The sequence below is a fragment of the Mytilus californianus genome, unplaced genomic scaffold (genome assembly GCF_021869535.1).
Source record: "Mytilus californianus isolate M0D057914Y unplaced genomic scaffold, xbMytCali1.0.p SCAF_7, whole genome shotgun sequence".
Classification (NCBI taxonomy): domain Eukaryota; kingdom Metazoa; phylum Mollusca; class Bivalvia; order Mytilida; family Mytilidae; genus Mytilus; species Mytilus californianus.
Genome location: NW_026262723.1, coordinates 39,346,714 through 39,364,040, shown reverse-complemented (window position 1 = coordinate 39,364,040; position 17,327 = coordinate 39,346,714).

The window sequence follows — 17,327 nt, the reverse complement described above, 5'->3', positions numbered from 1 at the left end:
CCAAGTACTTATTAATGCATTATAACTATATAACCTAGCTGGAATAGCTATGACAATTTGAAAATACGAGGTCTATAAGGGGGGGTCGTTTTCCATGGAAGGGGGGGGGGATTTTTTCCATGGCTGATTAGAAATGTTTAAAAATATTTCCTAGCATGCTTTATTCCTACCAAGTACTTATTAATGCATTATGCATTACAATTACATAGCATAACATGTTCAATGGATACAAACTCTTTATTTTTGCTTCCCTTCTGAAACAAATATTATGTCTTTTTCAAGAAATTCGGAATCTAACATTTAAAAAAAAGTATGCTCGACTCCAATCTTAATTGACTAGAATTGTCAGTTTTCCTATCGAAGTAGGTTCTCTCCGGGCACTCCGGCTTCCTCCACCAATAAGAACTGACCGCGACAATATAACACGATAGTGCTGAAAGTGGCGTTAAATACCAATCATACCATCAACTATTCATACCGGTATAATTATGCCTGAGTAGAACATTTTATAGCTATTGTTATGAAATACGTTAAAAAACTGACTGCTATTTAATTGGTATAGGAAATGGATTAAGATAAAGTGGCAATTCAAAAGTAGATAATAAATATACCTGTATAGTTGTCTTTTGCAATATAAGTTATTTTCTCTAATTCTTCGTCAATTTATCCCTTTCTGCACCCATTGTATAAAAAAAATTTAATCAACGTGTGGTTCGTTTGATCTCAGTTCTTCATTGGTTAAAATCCGATTATGACGTCGATTTTTCTTGCTTTCCTCTGAATTTCCTATTGTGACGGCATGAAAAAAGGCGACCATGCCTGATGACGTCACATAGAAAGAACACATCTTTTTGCAGATCATTCGAAAAGAAGGAATACATTTGCCTGCGTATTGTTTGAAAATCATTAGAGAAACAGATTCAACCACCAAATCTCGTGTAATACGATATTTATCCACTCTCGACAGTTAAATTTTAAATATTTAAAACGCTCGGCGAGCCTCGCGTTTTAAATTTGAAAATTTAACTGTCTCGAGTGGATAAATATCGTATCACACTCGATGCAGTGGTAGAATCTATATTTATCATATTTTCGCCACAAAAGATAAATCAATTTTCTACATTAATATGATAAGTCTTACGCATGAATTACATACCGCTCGCGAAATTTGTACATTTCATTAAAAATCTAGACCGATTGTTATCTGCTATTTCAAAATCTAAGATGGAGGAAGACACCCCAGCTACCTTAATACATTTGTATAAGATTTTAAATTTTCAGTTTTTTGTAGTTTGTTCCTAAAACAAAATATTTCACCCAATAATTATATTACTATAGATACTGAATATTAGAAGCATATATATATATATATATTATATATATTAACTGACTTTTCGAGGGTGAACAAATCTTCATTTCTCCCTAAGCCAAAGGAAATGAATGTTTTTTTTTCCACCTCCTATACTTTTTTTTACTTCCTGAACATAAGATGAAATTTGTAAAAATGAAATTAACATTCTATCTCTATCAACAAAAAAACATTCAAAACGTTATAAACATTAACCGCGCGTAATGTCGCACAAGGAAGTCCCTACGTTCAGAGGAGAATATGATACTCAGAGGGGAATATGAAGTTTTGTGCAACGTCACATAGGAAAGTCTAAACAAATCAATATCAACATGCAGTGGAATAATATGGTCTATCTTCTATAAAGATCATATTCTAAAAGTTTTAACCATGAATTACCATGAATAATCGAGTTCTTTTATTTCAATTTTTCACAATTACTCTCTAAAAACCACATTTTACTCAAGTATTAACATTTTTTAAATACTTATAACTATATGACTTCATAATATTAACATAAGACAGTATGCTCTATTTTCTATATGGGTCCCACTTCAAAAGTTTTAACTATGAATAACCGAGCTTTTTTTCATTTCCAGTTTTCAGCGTTTTCTCTCAAAAACATATATTTCAAACAAAATTATCCAAATGTTGATATTAATTACTATAGGACTTCACAATATAAACATAAAATATCAATGACATGTTCTATTTTCCATAAGGCTCACATTTCAAAAAATTTAACCATTAACAACTGAGATTTTCTTCATTTCCAGTTTTTAACGTTTTTTCTCTAAAAATCGCACATTTCACCTCAAAATTACTTTAATATGAGTACTAATTACTAGAAGACTACATAATACACCAATAAGATAAAGTGCCCTGTCTTCACCAAGCTATCAGTCTAAAATGTAACCATACATAACAATTTTTCTTCTTTTCCAGTTTTCAGTATTTTTCTCTAAAAATCACATATTTCACCATAAAATAACATTTTCCTCAAATTATATTAATGTAAATGTTTAATATGTTGTTAGTACAAGTCTATATTCTAATTTGCACTAAAAAAAACCTGTGTTGCAATTAGTTGCAGGTTGAGGGATTTTAGTGCTAAATTTACTAGGCTATTGGAAGGAAATTTCTTCTATCAAAAGTAATATGAACTACTCCGAGCTGATCGCTCGTTGGAAGAAATTTTTTCTATCAGATTTAAACCTAATATCAAATAATTAATCTAAGACGTTAGTTCGTTGGAAGAAATTTCTTCTATCAAACCTACATTTAGGTCTAAAATGAAACACATGTTATTGTAGCTGTTACTTCGTTGGAAGAAATTTCTTTATCAAACCTGACCTAAAAATGTTGCAGTTAGTAAGTCGGAAGACATTTCTTCTATCAAACCTTCAAAGAAATATTTGAAGCAGTTAGTCCGTTGGAAGAAATTTCTTATATCAGACATAGACCTAAAATGAAATACCTTTGACAATCAGTAAGTTGAAAGAAGAAGTTTCTTCTATTAGATCTACATGTAGATCTAAAATGAAAAACATGTAGCTGTTAGAAATTTAGAAGAAATTTCTTCCAACAAACTATCAGACTTAGACCTAAATTATAATATCTGAATTAGAGTACTTGGAAACATTTCTATCCTTAAAAAAAGTAAGATCATTGATAGAAATTCTATTAATTATGAAGCAAATAACGTGACTGTGAGTAACACAATAATACTCAGGAACTGATCTGATGTACCTGTATGGCAATTTATCTTGAAATCACATGAATTTACTTTACATTTTGGCATCAAACAGTATTAAGAAGTGTAGTTGAACATAATTAGTTATGGATTTTTTGTTCTATTTTGGGGAAGGGTTTTTTCGGGTCACACAATTTTAAACTTCAACAAAATAAAACTGTTTGACAAGCAAATAATTCATTTAAAAAGGCATCCCATCCCACCTTTGCACAGAGAGAATAAGAATGATCGGTGCATTCGAACGATATTTCCACTTTATATTTTCTAATTTTAAACACAAAAAAATGTTCAAAAGAATTTATAATTGCATTACCTGTTCTCAGAGACACTCAAAATGTTAGAGATTGGAAGTACAATATTGTTGAGGAAGAAAATGATACACGAACGCCTGCTGATTAATCGATTTAAGTAATTACAGTTGTATACAAAAATTGAACATTGAAAATAACTACATAATTTGTAACAAAAATCAAATAAGCATGTCTTTCTACAAGTTTAAAATCTATGGAACGCCTAAACTGTTTTAGTATGTCCATTTCCATTATATGATGTGCATTTGCCTTTATATGATGTGGTTGTACCTTTATATGATGTGGCTGTATCTTATATGATGTGGTTGTATCTTATATGATGTGGTTGTACCTTATATGATGTGGTTGTACCTTTATATGATGTGGTTGTACCTTTATATGATGTGGTTGTACCTTTATATGATGTGGTTGTACCTTTATATGATGTGGTTGTACCTTATATGATGTGGTTGTACCTTTATATGATGTGGTTGTATCTTATATGATGTGGTGGTACCTTTATATGATGTGGTTGTATCTTATATGATGTGGTTGTACCTTTATATGATGTGGTTGTACCTTATATGATGTGGTTGTACCTTTATATGATGTGGTTGTACCTTATATGATGTGGTTGTACCTTATATGATGTGGTTGTACCTTTATATGATGTGGTTGTACCTTTATATGATGTGGTTGTATCTTATATGATGTGGTGGTACCTTTATATGATGTGGTTGTATCTTATATGATGTGGTTGTACCTTTATATGATGTGGTTGTATCTTATATGATGTGGTTGTACCTTTATATGATGTGGTTGTATCTTATATGATGTGGTGGTACCTTTATATGATGTGGTTGTATCTTATATGATGTGGTTGTACCTTTATATGATGTGGTTGTATCTTATATGATGTGGTTGTACCTTTATATGATGTGGTTGTATCTTATATGATGAGGTTGTACCTTTATATAATGTGGTTGTACCTTATATGATGTGGTTGTACCTTTATATAATGTGGTTGTACCTTATATGATGTGGTTGTACCTTTATATGATGTAGTTGTACCTTTATTTAATGTAGTTGTACCTTATATGATGTGGTTGTATCTTATATGATGTGGTTGTACCTTATATGATGTGGTTGTACCTTTATATAATGTAGTTGTACCTTATATAATGTGGTTGTACCTTATATGATGTGGTTGTACCTTTATATAATGTAGTTGTACCTTATATGATGAGGTTGTACCTTTATATAATGGGGTTGTACCTTATATGATGTAGTTGTACCTTTATATAATGTGGTTGTACCTTTATATGATGAGGTTGTACCTTTATATAATGTGGTTGTACCTTATATGATGTGGTTGTACCTTTATATAATGTGGTTGTACCTTATATGATGTGGTTGTACCTTTATATGATGTGGTTGTACCTTATATGATGTGGTTGTACCTTTATATAATGTGGTTGTACCTTTATATAATGTGATTGTACCTTATATGATGTGGTTGTACCTTATATGATGTGGTTGTACCTTTATATAATGTGGTTGTACCTTATATGATGTGGTTGTACCTTATATGATGTGGTTGTACCTTTATATGATGTGGTTGTACCTTTATATAATGTGGTTGTACCTTATATGATGTGGTTGTACCTTATATGATGTGGTTGTACCTTTATATAATGTGGTTGTACCTTATATGATGTGGTTGTACCTTTATATAATGTGGTTGTACCTTATATGATGTGGTTGTACCTTTATATAATGTGGTTGTACCTTTATATGATGTGGTGGTACCTTTATATGATGTGGTTGTACCTTTATATAATGTGATTGTACCTTATATGATGTGGTTGTACCTTTATATAATGTGGTTGTACCTTTATATGATGTAGTTGTACCTTTATATAATGTGGTTGTACCTTATATGATGTGGTTGTACCTTTATATGATGTAGTTGTTCCTTTATATAATGCGGTTGTACCTTTATATAATGTGGTTGTACCTTTATATGATGTGGTGGTACCTTTATATGATGTGGTTGTACCTTTATATGATGTGGTTGTACCTTTATATGATGTGGTTGTACCTTTATATAATGTGATTGTACCTTATATGATGTGGTTGTACCTTTATATAATGTGGTTGTACCTTTATATGATGTAGTTGTACCTTTATATAATGTGGTTGTACCTTATATGATGTGGTTGTATCTTATATGATGTGGTTGTACCTTTATATAATGTGATTGTACCTTATATGATGTGGTTGTACCTTTATATAATGTGGTTGTACCTTTATATGATGTAGTTGTACCTTTATATAATGTGATTGTACCTTATATGATGTGGTTGTACCTTTATATAATGTGGTTGTATCTTATATGATGTGGTTGTACCTTTATATGATGTGGTTGTACCTTTATATAATGTGATTGTACCTTATATGATGTGGTTGTACCTTTATATAATGTGGTTGTATCTTATATGATGTGGTTGTACCTTTATATGATGTAGTTGTTCCTTTATATAATGTGGTTGTACCTTTATATAATGTGGTTGTACCTTTATATAATGTGGTTGTACCTTTATATGATGTGGTTGTACCTTTATATGATGTGGTTGTATCTTATATGATGTGGTTGTACCTTTATATGATGTGGTTGTATCTTATATGATGTGGTTGTACCTTTATATGATGTGGTTGTACCTTTATATGATGTAGTTGTACCTTTATATAATGTGGTTGTACCTTATATGATGTGGTTGTATCTTATATGATGTGGTTGTATCTTATATGATGTGGTTGTACCTTTATATAATGTGGTTGTATCTTATATGATGTGGTTGTACCTTTATATGATGTGGTTGTATCTTATATGATGTGGTTGTATCTTATATGATGTGGTTGTACCTTTATATGATGTGGTTGTACCTTATATGATGTAGTTGTACCTTTATATGATGTGGTTGTATCTTATATGATGTGGTTGTACCTTTATATGATGTGGTTGTATCTTATATGATGTGGTGGTACCTTTATATAATGTGGTTGTACCTTATATGATGTGGTTGTACCTTTATATAATGTGGTTGTATCTTATATGATGTGGTGGTACCTTTATATAATGTGGTTGTACCTTTATATAATGTGGTTGTACCTTTATATGATGTGGTTGTACCTTTATATGATGTGGTTGTACCGTTATACGATGTGGTTGTACCTTTACATGATGTGCACTTGTCTTTAGATGATATGCACATGTCTTTATATAATATGCAAATACCTTTATATGGTGTCCAGTTGACATTATATGATGTGCAAATATCCTTATGTCATGTGCAAATATCTATATCATGTGCAAATATCCTTATGTGATGTGCAAATATCCTTATATCAAGTGCAAATATCCTTATATCATGTGCAAATATACTTATATGATGTGTATATATACTTATATGATGTTAAAATGTACTTTATATATGATGTGCACATATACTTATTTGATGTGCAATGATCCTAATATGATATGCAACTATCCTTATATCATGTGCAAATATCCTTGTTTGATGTGCACATATACTTATATGATGTTCAAATGTACTTATATGGTGTGCACATATCCTTAAATGATTTGCAAATATACTTATATGATGTGCAAATATACTCATGTGATGTGCATTTTGCTTTACATTATGTGCAAACATCTTTATATGATGTGGTTGTGTCATTATATTATGTGCTTGTAACATTATATGATGTGGTTCAGTTTACTTCGCTATATGATGTCAAAACGTCCTCATATGATTAATGCTTTCATCATTGTTATGACCAATTAACATTATTACGTTTAGAACGATTACTGTCTTCGTCATAACTGATTCCGATCTGCTTCTCCAGAATTACTATAAACCTGGCACAAATCTGTAGCTATCATTTGGAAAATGGAACAGATTTTAAAAGAGTTAAACCTTGGCACGTTGATACCTTGTTTTAAAGATGAAAAAAAATCACCTCAGATAATGTTGGAAAATTGTCAAAATATGAATTGCAAAGTTTAAGTTTGGTCTATACTAATGAACATACGGTTAAAGTGAATAAATTATGGGTTCTCGACTGTGTAATGAGCACCCCAGTACAAATTTTTGATCCACCAGAGAATAGTCTGCATTTTTTTTATGCCAGTTTACTGTTTCTGATATGGCAGCTCCAGCCTCGTATCAGCTTCCAAAAGTGTAATTTATAGGAAAAATATGAGACAGTGCAATTTAGCAAAAATCAACGTTTCAAACATTTCGGAAGAAGATTTAAAGATCCATTAAAACAGGAACTAGTTGAAGAAATTACCCGATGTGGTGAAAATATGGATAAAAGAACTTTTAGTGCAATAGACAGCTATACCGTTATATTTATTCCCTCTCTTTGAATTGTCACTTTATTTTAAGTCATTTCCTTTATCAATTAAATCACAGTCATTTTTAAAAGTATTTTATAGTATTAGCTATAAGTATTTCTACTTATGAATAATTATACCGGTATGGATGAAAGGAGATATGAAATGAACTTCAACTCGGTGTATTACAGTTGCACGCAAAAATCATTGCGTTTGTGCGCAGTTTTTTGTTACGTTTTCTCACATTTTTATTACAGCTTCAACTAGACAGCTACCCGCAAAAATATTTTCAGTCACATAAACATCCAGACGTATTTGGAACTTTAATTTTATGGGAAGTCGCTCATACACACCTCCAAAGACTAATTAAGGTATTAACCGTTCTTCTTTTTTTTTTGGGGGGGGGGGGGGGGGACGGGCAAGTACTTTTTTTTATTGTATGATTCCAAATTTCTTGAAAAAAGCATTATTTTTTCAGAAGGGAAGCGAAAACATAAAACGATAATGAAATAAATAAAAAACTTGTTATTGAGGTTTTTTTTTTTTTTTCTTTTTTAAGTCGAAAATAAAGGCAACAGTAGTATACCGGTGTTCAAAAGTCATAAATCGATTGAGGGAGAACAAATTCGGGTTACAAAATAAAACCGAGGGAAACACATCAACTATTAGAGGAAAACAAAGGGACAACAGAACACTGAAGTGCAACAAAAACAAATGCCAACATACATAGAAACGAACTAGTTGATAACAACTGCCAGTCCTGACTTGGTACAGGACATTTTAACTGATAGTATAGGGACTTGATGCTTTTCATGATAAAGTTGTAAATTGATGTAGAAGATAATAAATATTTGTGCAATAAATTTTATCGAGATAAAAAAAATTAAATTGTTTTTTTTTTTTTTGTATTTGTTATAACGAACAATGTTTTTTTTTTTTTTTTGGGGGGGGGGGGTTGTATTTTCCTGTTTCATGGTGAGCCCTTGAACAAATGAGAAATTCTAATGTTTTCTCCAAGTTCCCCCTCCCCTCTTGAAAGAAAATGACTAGTCTCTAAGTAGTTAATTTATAAGTGCTCGAACTAAGTTGTTTAAAAGTGTTGGACGGAATGCTTTCGATATCAACAGGTTAAGGGGTAGACCTGGAGTATGGGAGACAACCCTTACACATGTATCGGAACTCATTTGTCATACATGAAATACTTCCAAAAAATATGTACTTATGAGTTTTAGGAAAGACTTGTGACTTTTAGCTTGATTTCAGTAATTTCGAACATTCTTTGATGCGGTATTAAATAATGTATTTCGAACATTCTTTGATGCGGTATTAAATAATGTATTTCGAACATTCTTTAATGCGGTATTAAATAATGTATTTCGAACATTCTTTGATGCGGTATTAAATAATGTATTTCGAACATTCTTTAATGCGGTATTAAATAATGTATTTCAAACATTCTTTAATGCGGTATTAAATAATGTATTTCGAACATTCTTTGACGCGGTATTATATACATTTTAGTGTTTTACTTTAACACATATTTTTGTTGACTATTTTACGGTATTACAGAGATAAATGCTTATTCTTAACTGATTTTTATCAAGTTGTGCGTGTTCCTATGTACATGATTGAGATTTAAAAGGAAAGTTGAGATCTAGCTATCCTATATAAAAAAATTGTATATATATTATAAGATATGCCAATGACTGTAAAACCTTAGTCATATGACACACTATACGAGCCCCTGTGGATAACTTCGAATTATGAGTTTGAATGTCCCTCTGGTATCTTTCGTCCCTCTTTTAGACATACATAACTTGAGGGTTTTTCACACCACCTTGAAAATAACTAACTAGAACAAAACTGGAAATGGTTTTCTGTTGCAATAAAAGCCTTAAGTTCTGAAACTAATATGATAAAAATATATCATATATATTCTCCATGAATCAAGCATCTTCTAAAATCACAAATTATAACTGTTCTGTCTTTGATTCCATCTTTCTGTACTTGCATTTATTGTCAGAAATGTTATTCAAACTCCATCCTATCAAGTAAAAAAAAGGAACAAAAAAAAGAAAATAAGAATAACAAGAAATAAAAGAAACTATATAATGCGAAATACAGCGCACAATTTTGTCTTTTGTTTATGTTTTATTCCAATACCATAAGCTGACAACGTGGAAAAGTAATCATGTTTAGATGAAATATTTTTGCTTGTTTAAAGTGCGAACAGATGAGCGTAAATTATTGTTTCGCAAGAATGATAATGGTTTACAATATCTGTTTCCAATTCGCTATAAATTCAGCTGATGTTTCTTATTAGTTATAATAGGAACGGTATTTTCTGTACACTGAAAATATTGTCGGAAATATATATTTGATAGTGTTTTTAGATATTTTTAAAATAAGTTTGTATTGTAACTATATTCTTACACGGGACTGTAGATCAAATATTTCGTAATATTTAACAAATAGTCCATGGTACTGAGGACAATATGTTTCCTTATGGCCGAGTGATCATCTCAAGTATGGTGTTCGGTCCATGAACTTCAGTTTGTTCTGCAGTGACATGAACCAGTCGTTACATATAGGGAAAACGGTAGTATTTATTCTGCCATAAGCAAAAATACTAACATTTTCTAAATTTACCACTTTTTATAATAAAATCCTGGACAAAACAGTTATGTCTGGCGTTAGTACTTTATTATTCTGTTTTAGAAATTGAAGTCAAATAGTATCATGGCCATCTTCCAAAGGAGCTTGTTTATGGTATCCATGCCCACCGTCATTTTACATCAAATTTTTGAAATTTGGAAGTCTTTTCGAATAATTCTCAAGAAAATGTTTCAATGGATTTCAAAATTTATATTGTAAATATACACACTGCAGTTATTTATAGACAAACAAAATATTGTAATACTACTTTTTTCCCTATATTCAACCTTTAAGCGAAAACAGATAAGATGGTCGTATTTTACCGTAAATCTCAGTTCTTTTAATCAGAAATCTTGTTGATACTTAAAGTAAGTTTGCACTAGACAAGTGTTCATTAAGGAACATTTGATCACCACTATTGAAACATATGGTTAGTTCTCTGATATCAGAAATGGGTAATGCAGCTGTAAATATTTGGTTTTCCAACTGAAACGCCTTTAGTCTTTACTATAAAACATACGTTTTTATTCAGATAAAATAGTATATAGTATTGCAATGATAATGCAAGTTCACGGTTTTTATAATGGGTTTAATTTTCTACCGAATTTACAATGTTTTTACTTCAATTTTTTCAAAGTTATTTAAGATCTTTTTCAAAAATTAAGCAACAGTCACAAACTTGAGAATTACATGGATTGTTTTCAAAATCAAATCTTCTAAATTGTGTATTAGGTACATCAAATAAATAATTATATTCTTTTTGCAACTACTAGTAACTTCAATGGAGATGTACATTTACACAACATATAAAATAAATCAGAGTCAAAAGTCGGTTTGACTCTGAGGAGTGGTTCGGGAGGGGGTGATTTCTTCCCCTTTCCTTTCAAACTCAAGCTTAAATATGAACATTGAATAATAAAATTGGCCAAAAAAAGTCCTCCAAACGCAACAACATTCATGTTCAATTTTGATTTACAGAACTAGATTAATTCATTGGTTTAAACATACCACCTGTGTTTTTCTCCAATCATTCTCACGGTAAGTGTTACAGTATCGCAAGATTTTTTCTTCAAAATTCACCGCTCTACCAAATGAGCTAATGGAGTACTCCATGCATGCAATGGAGGGCGTTTTTACATCTAGTAGGTAGATTGAAGAACCGTTACACAATATTTAATAATTCTATTGTCTCAAATTCATTTAGAATCTTTCTGTTAAGTTGAATTTCATGTAGCTCGGTGATGCATCTGTCATGCATTTAAAAAATACAAAAAATAAATAAAGAAACTCGTTATATCTGGGGGCGTTTCTGGTTGCAGAACTTAGACCTTTAAACTTGTAGTGCAAACGAAATATCGTTCTATATATACATGTATCTAACCGTGAGATCGATGGGCCGTTTTTGGTCGTCTGAACTAAAGTCCGTTTACACTGGTAGTGAAAACGATATGCTGTTCAATTTTGCCATGAGAACGATTGGCCGTTCTATCCAGCTGTGAGAACGAGAGACCGTTTTAGCTGGTGATGATAACAAGATATCGTTTTGGTTTTGTTTTGTTGACTTTTTAGGTGGTGGGCTGCATAAATAACAACATAAGAGAATTGAATACCGAAGTTTAAGGTTTAGTTTTGCACCCCTAGCTAATTTTCAATTGCGTGGATTTCAGCATTTAAAGGGCCATTAGCTGTCAAATTCATGTTCACCTATTTGACTTAAATTCTCATATTTGATTTATAACATACTAAAACGTATATCCTGGACCACAGTGCATTCATTAAGACCCGGTACCCGGTACTTTTACCCGCCTACGGAAGCGTCTGGTACCGGCAGAAAAAATAAAAATACCCAAAAAAAATGTGTAAAATTCTTTGAAGATCGTTCAAATCTAATTTCTTTCTTTCCTTGATAATCTCCGTTCTACGCCGTTCATGTGTATGTTTATAGGTGTCTTCGTCGAGGTCCGCGTTAAAGTATAGATCTATCTTCACACCTCCAAAGTAGGAGAAGTGATAATTATAAACCATGTGTCTGTATCTGTATCGTAAGAGCGCTTTAAAATGCGACGATTTAGCAGTATATTTTCAAGCGGTAAATTGTTGATGAATTTAAACAACAACAGCAATATTATGTCTAATAAAAGGAAAGCAGCTTGTATCACAGATTATTTTATGAATAAAAGGTTTAATAAAGGTGAACATTCTATGAAAATGAAATTCAGCAAATCGTTAATCGTATCAAATCAGTTCGTTTCCCGTTGGACGTTGTCACTGATCTCCGTTTCCTCGATATGTGTTCTATGTTGTGATTGAAATTTTTAGTGTAAGACTTCGTGAAACAATCTGAATTAACATAACTGTTACGTTTACAAAATATAATATCTGACGAGATTTTTAAGACTTATAAAATTAAAAAAAAGACAGCTCTGAAGAAGTGAAAAAAAAACAACATTTTTACTTACTATAGTCAAGAATCCTATGATTATTTGCCACCCTCCCCCTTTTTCACAATCACCCCTTTTTATAAATATTAAAGTTAAGTGAAAGTTGAATACATGTTTTTTTTCTGACAAGAACAATCATCACAACATAAGCATATATCAAAAACGTTTGTTTGCTGTTTTGCATGAGAGCATGTTTATTGTTCATTGTTGTTTAATTGTTTGCATGACACTGTTAAATTTTTCATGTGTATACCTGCTATCTGCTATGGCAGCAACAACATTTAAATATTCTACAACTACCAGACAGGACTGTGGGCAGATCATTGAAAAGGGCAACATCTATTACACCAGTTTATCTTAGGTAAGAGGTTTGCATGTATTATTTTCAATTTTTGAATTATGATTTGTTTGTTGTCTCTTTGACATATTCCCCATTTCCATTCTCAATTTTATTGTTGCAGTTGGCACATGGCTTCTGCATAGTAATATCTATGATTTTTATCAATAATTAATTTATTACATTTTGCCCAAATTTACATTTGTCTAAAGTGGTAGCTGCTGCAAATCTAAAAATTTTAACCTTGTACAGTTTTGAAATTTTATTCACATGTATTTTATGAATTAAAAAAAAATATAATTTATTTTTATTTATATCCTTGCTTTATAAACACAAGGAATGTCTGCTGTCCATCCGTCTATTCCTTTGTTCTAAAGTAACTTTCATCCACAACTAAATAACTGAATGATTTTGAAAGAAACTCTCACAGAATCTTTAATACAAAATTGAAAACTGCTTGACGAATTCTAGTGAAACTTACATTCACTCTTATTCCCACTGTTTCTGTTTTGATAAATGATTTATGATTTATCTATTTTTAGATGATGTTGAGTCACAGTCAGAGGCAGCACCCACTCAAAGTTCCACTCCAGAAGATACTGATAAACATGATAAAAATAATGAAGTAGAGATTGAGAACTCGCTTTTAAATAAAACTAATTTTGCATCTTCGTGTACAGTTGCAACAACAAACCTTGAAACTCAAAGATTGTCAAGAATAGAAATTGCCATAGAAAAACAGAGAAAACTACTTGAAGAAACATTTAAAGATAATACTAAGAAAATCCACCATTTTTCCATCTGTAAAGATAGATGTGATTCTTTAAGTTTTGAAGACCCTTAGTCAACATCAAAAAATAAACACAGATTTAAACACAGCATTTTGATGGAGAAAAATACCTCCTTCAGTCAAGATACAGGGTTATGGTGGCTTGTCTACATAGAACAAGAAGGAATGTACTGTCTCCTGTGCAAAAACCATCACAATTTAAATCCAAAGAACAAATATATTTTTTGTATGAAACCAGGCCTGCGATACAGAAAAGAAGCTATACAGGACCATTCCAAATCCAAGATTCACAAAGCTGCAGAACCGGAAGAAAACATACAGAGAGTATCCCCATTTCAAAAAGAGGTGAATAACAGGAAAGAATATGCATCAGAAGTACTTTTTATTTATTTACCTCATTGTATTGGTTGGCCAAAGAAGAGGTGGCAAATAGCAAATTCAAATCACTAATAAAATTGCTAGAAGTCGTTGGAGTTACACATATGAAACACTTCAACCATAGCAGTGCTGGATCTATCCGTGAAATGTTCTTGAGTATAGGAGATGTTATAACAGAAGACTTAGTACAAGAAGTAAATATGGCTGATAGTTTTGGGCTGATGATAGATGAAGTAACTGATATTTCTTTGATTGAACAGTTAGTTTGCTTTATACAGTATGTTGATAGAGCTAGGTGCCCAACAATTCATTTCCTTTTTACAGCTGACCTTTTAAAGGAATCAGATTCAGCAGATGCTGCAACAATTGTAAAAGTAATAAAGGAAAAGTTACAGAACCTAGGGATTGACATAAGTAAGCTCCGAAGCCTAGCAACAGATGGGGCATCTGTGATGACTGGGAAAAAAATGGTGTGGCTGCACTGTTTAGAAAAGAACACCCAGGAATTATAAATATTCACTGTATCTGTCACAAACTTGCACTTGCATGTGCTGACACAAAGACAGAACTGAAAGATATTAATCTTGCACAGTTGACTTTGATACAATTATGGAAGTTTTTTCAAAACTCTCCGAAAAGAACTGCGGTTTACTTGAAAGTACAAGAAGGTACAAAAAATCTAAAGCTGAATGAAAGTTCCAGAAAAATGGTCGCAAAGAGACTGAAAAAGGCATGTACAACTCGCTGGCTTTCTTTTGACTTATCAGTTCAAGCTATTTTTGAAGATTATGCTGCAGTTCTGCAAACCTTAAGTCAGTTAAGTGAGAAAGAAACTGCAGCCTATGGATTGTTAAAGAGGATGAAGAAAACAAGATTTCTTGGAACACTTTACATCTTAAAATGCATACTTCCACCCTTATCAAAATTGTCAAAGATTTTTCAGACAGGCAATATTGATTTCAGTAGTATTGGACCTAGCATTCAGTATACAATTGACACAATAGAAGAAATTTCAAAATCAAAACAACCTCTGGAAGAAATGAAGAAAGATTTACAAGATGAAAAGTTAACTATGGTAACAAAGGAATTTAAAGTCAGTGATACTGATTTTAAGCAACTGGAAACACTATTGACCAAGTATGTCACAGCCCTTAAGGAAAACATAAATTCTAGATTTGAGGATGCTCTCTCTGTCCTGAAAGCATTTGATATTTTCAACCCTGTTTCTTTGCCAGAGAGAACTGATACAGAATTCAGAGATTATGGTGTAACATCATTAGAAAGCTTGATTGAATCGTTCTATCCTAACATTGAACAAGACGAGAAAAATTAAATAGTCACTGAATGGAATAAGATCAAGTACAATATGCTAGAATGGAAAAAGATAATAATAGATGATAATAATAATTCTTCAGATTTGAGCAAAACACAAATGATGTTAAAGATGATGTTAATGAGAAAGACTGACTTCTGCAATTTTTTCCCTCATATTATTGAGCTCGCTGATATTTGCAAATCAATGCCAGTTTCAAATGCCTGGCCTGAAAGGGGTGCGAGCACAATTAAAAGAATAAAAACTAGACTCAGAAGTTCTCTTAAACAAGACATGATAATGACATTAATGAATGTATCAATAAATGGTCCCAGCACTGGAGATAGTCAGCAAGTAACAGAGAAAGCAGTAAAACGTTGGAGAAGTGAGAAAGACAGAAGAAAACTTCCAAAACAGAAACCCAACAATAGGACAAATGAAAGTGAAGGAGCACAAGAAAATGTAATTAAAACAGTTGAAGCGGAGTGTCAAACTGATGTAACAGGAGACAATCAGCAAGAACTTATAAGGGAAGAAGTGAGAGCTGCATGTAAACAGATGATGATTGAATTTGGGCAGATGGATGATAATGATGATGATGAAAGTGATAATGACAGTGAATATGACTTTGATTAAAATAAACGGAAAATTTAAAGTGAAGACAATATTTAATTGTTTTATTTCATTTTTGAAAAAAAAAGTAATACTTTCTCTACAGGTGGCAGTCTGACAGATTCACAATATATGACACTAATTACTTACACAAACAATTGACACAGTTATGATTATAACAAAGCAATACAAAAAAGTTTCAACAAGTTTATTATCAATTTTGTTTAATAATATACTATATAACTTATGAATTTCATTCACAAAATTGAACAAATTAAATAAAAGTATAAAAACAAACAAAACATTTAAACAACATTTCACATGAAACCCCTGCATTATAGGTCATACCATGGAAGTATTATATTGACAATATAATACTTCCATTATTGTAACTTGGATGGAGAGTTGTCTCATTGGCACTCATACCACATATTCCTATATCATACATATTTTATAACTGATTACAAAATAATTATAAGCAATGTATTTTCAGAAGATTACTCTAGAAAAAAAACAATTCAATGTTAACTTACCCAAAATTGAAGCAAATATTACAGACTTTACCCTATTTTTTTAAGTAAAAAATTAAGGCAGAAATCCCTAAAATCCAGGAGCTTCCGTGGGGCTTCGCCCCTCGCCTTTTGGGTTTGGTTCCCCCTACAATCTCAAAGGTACCTCCAGTCTAAAAAAATAATGAAACCCCTGTAATATCCAAATATCAATAAGTCTGAAATAAACAATTAACAATACATGGAATCGATAATTTATATCAGCTTTTCGTGTGTATTTTAGTCAAAACGCCATCTAATTAACCATCGAGATGACCTCCGAAGACTGCCGACGGTCACATTACCCGATATAAACATAAACATAGATATAAATAGATAGCAACCTCATGCAATTGGACTTTTCTAGTTCTGTTTGATTTCATGTTATAGGTTAAAAAAAATAAGTTATTCATCGTTTTTATCTTATAAGAATGATTTTTTGTGGATTGAATCAGTCA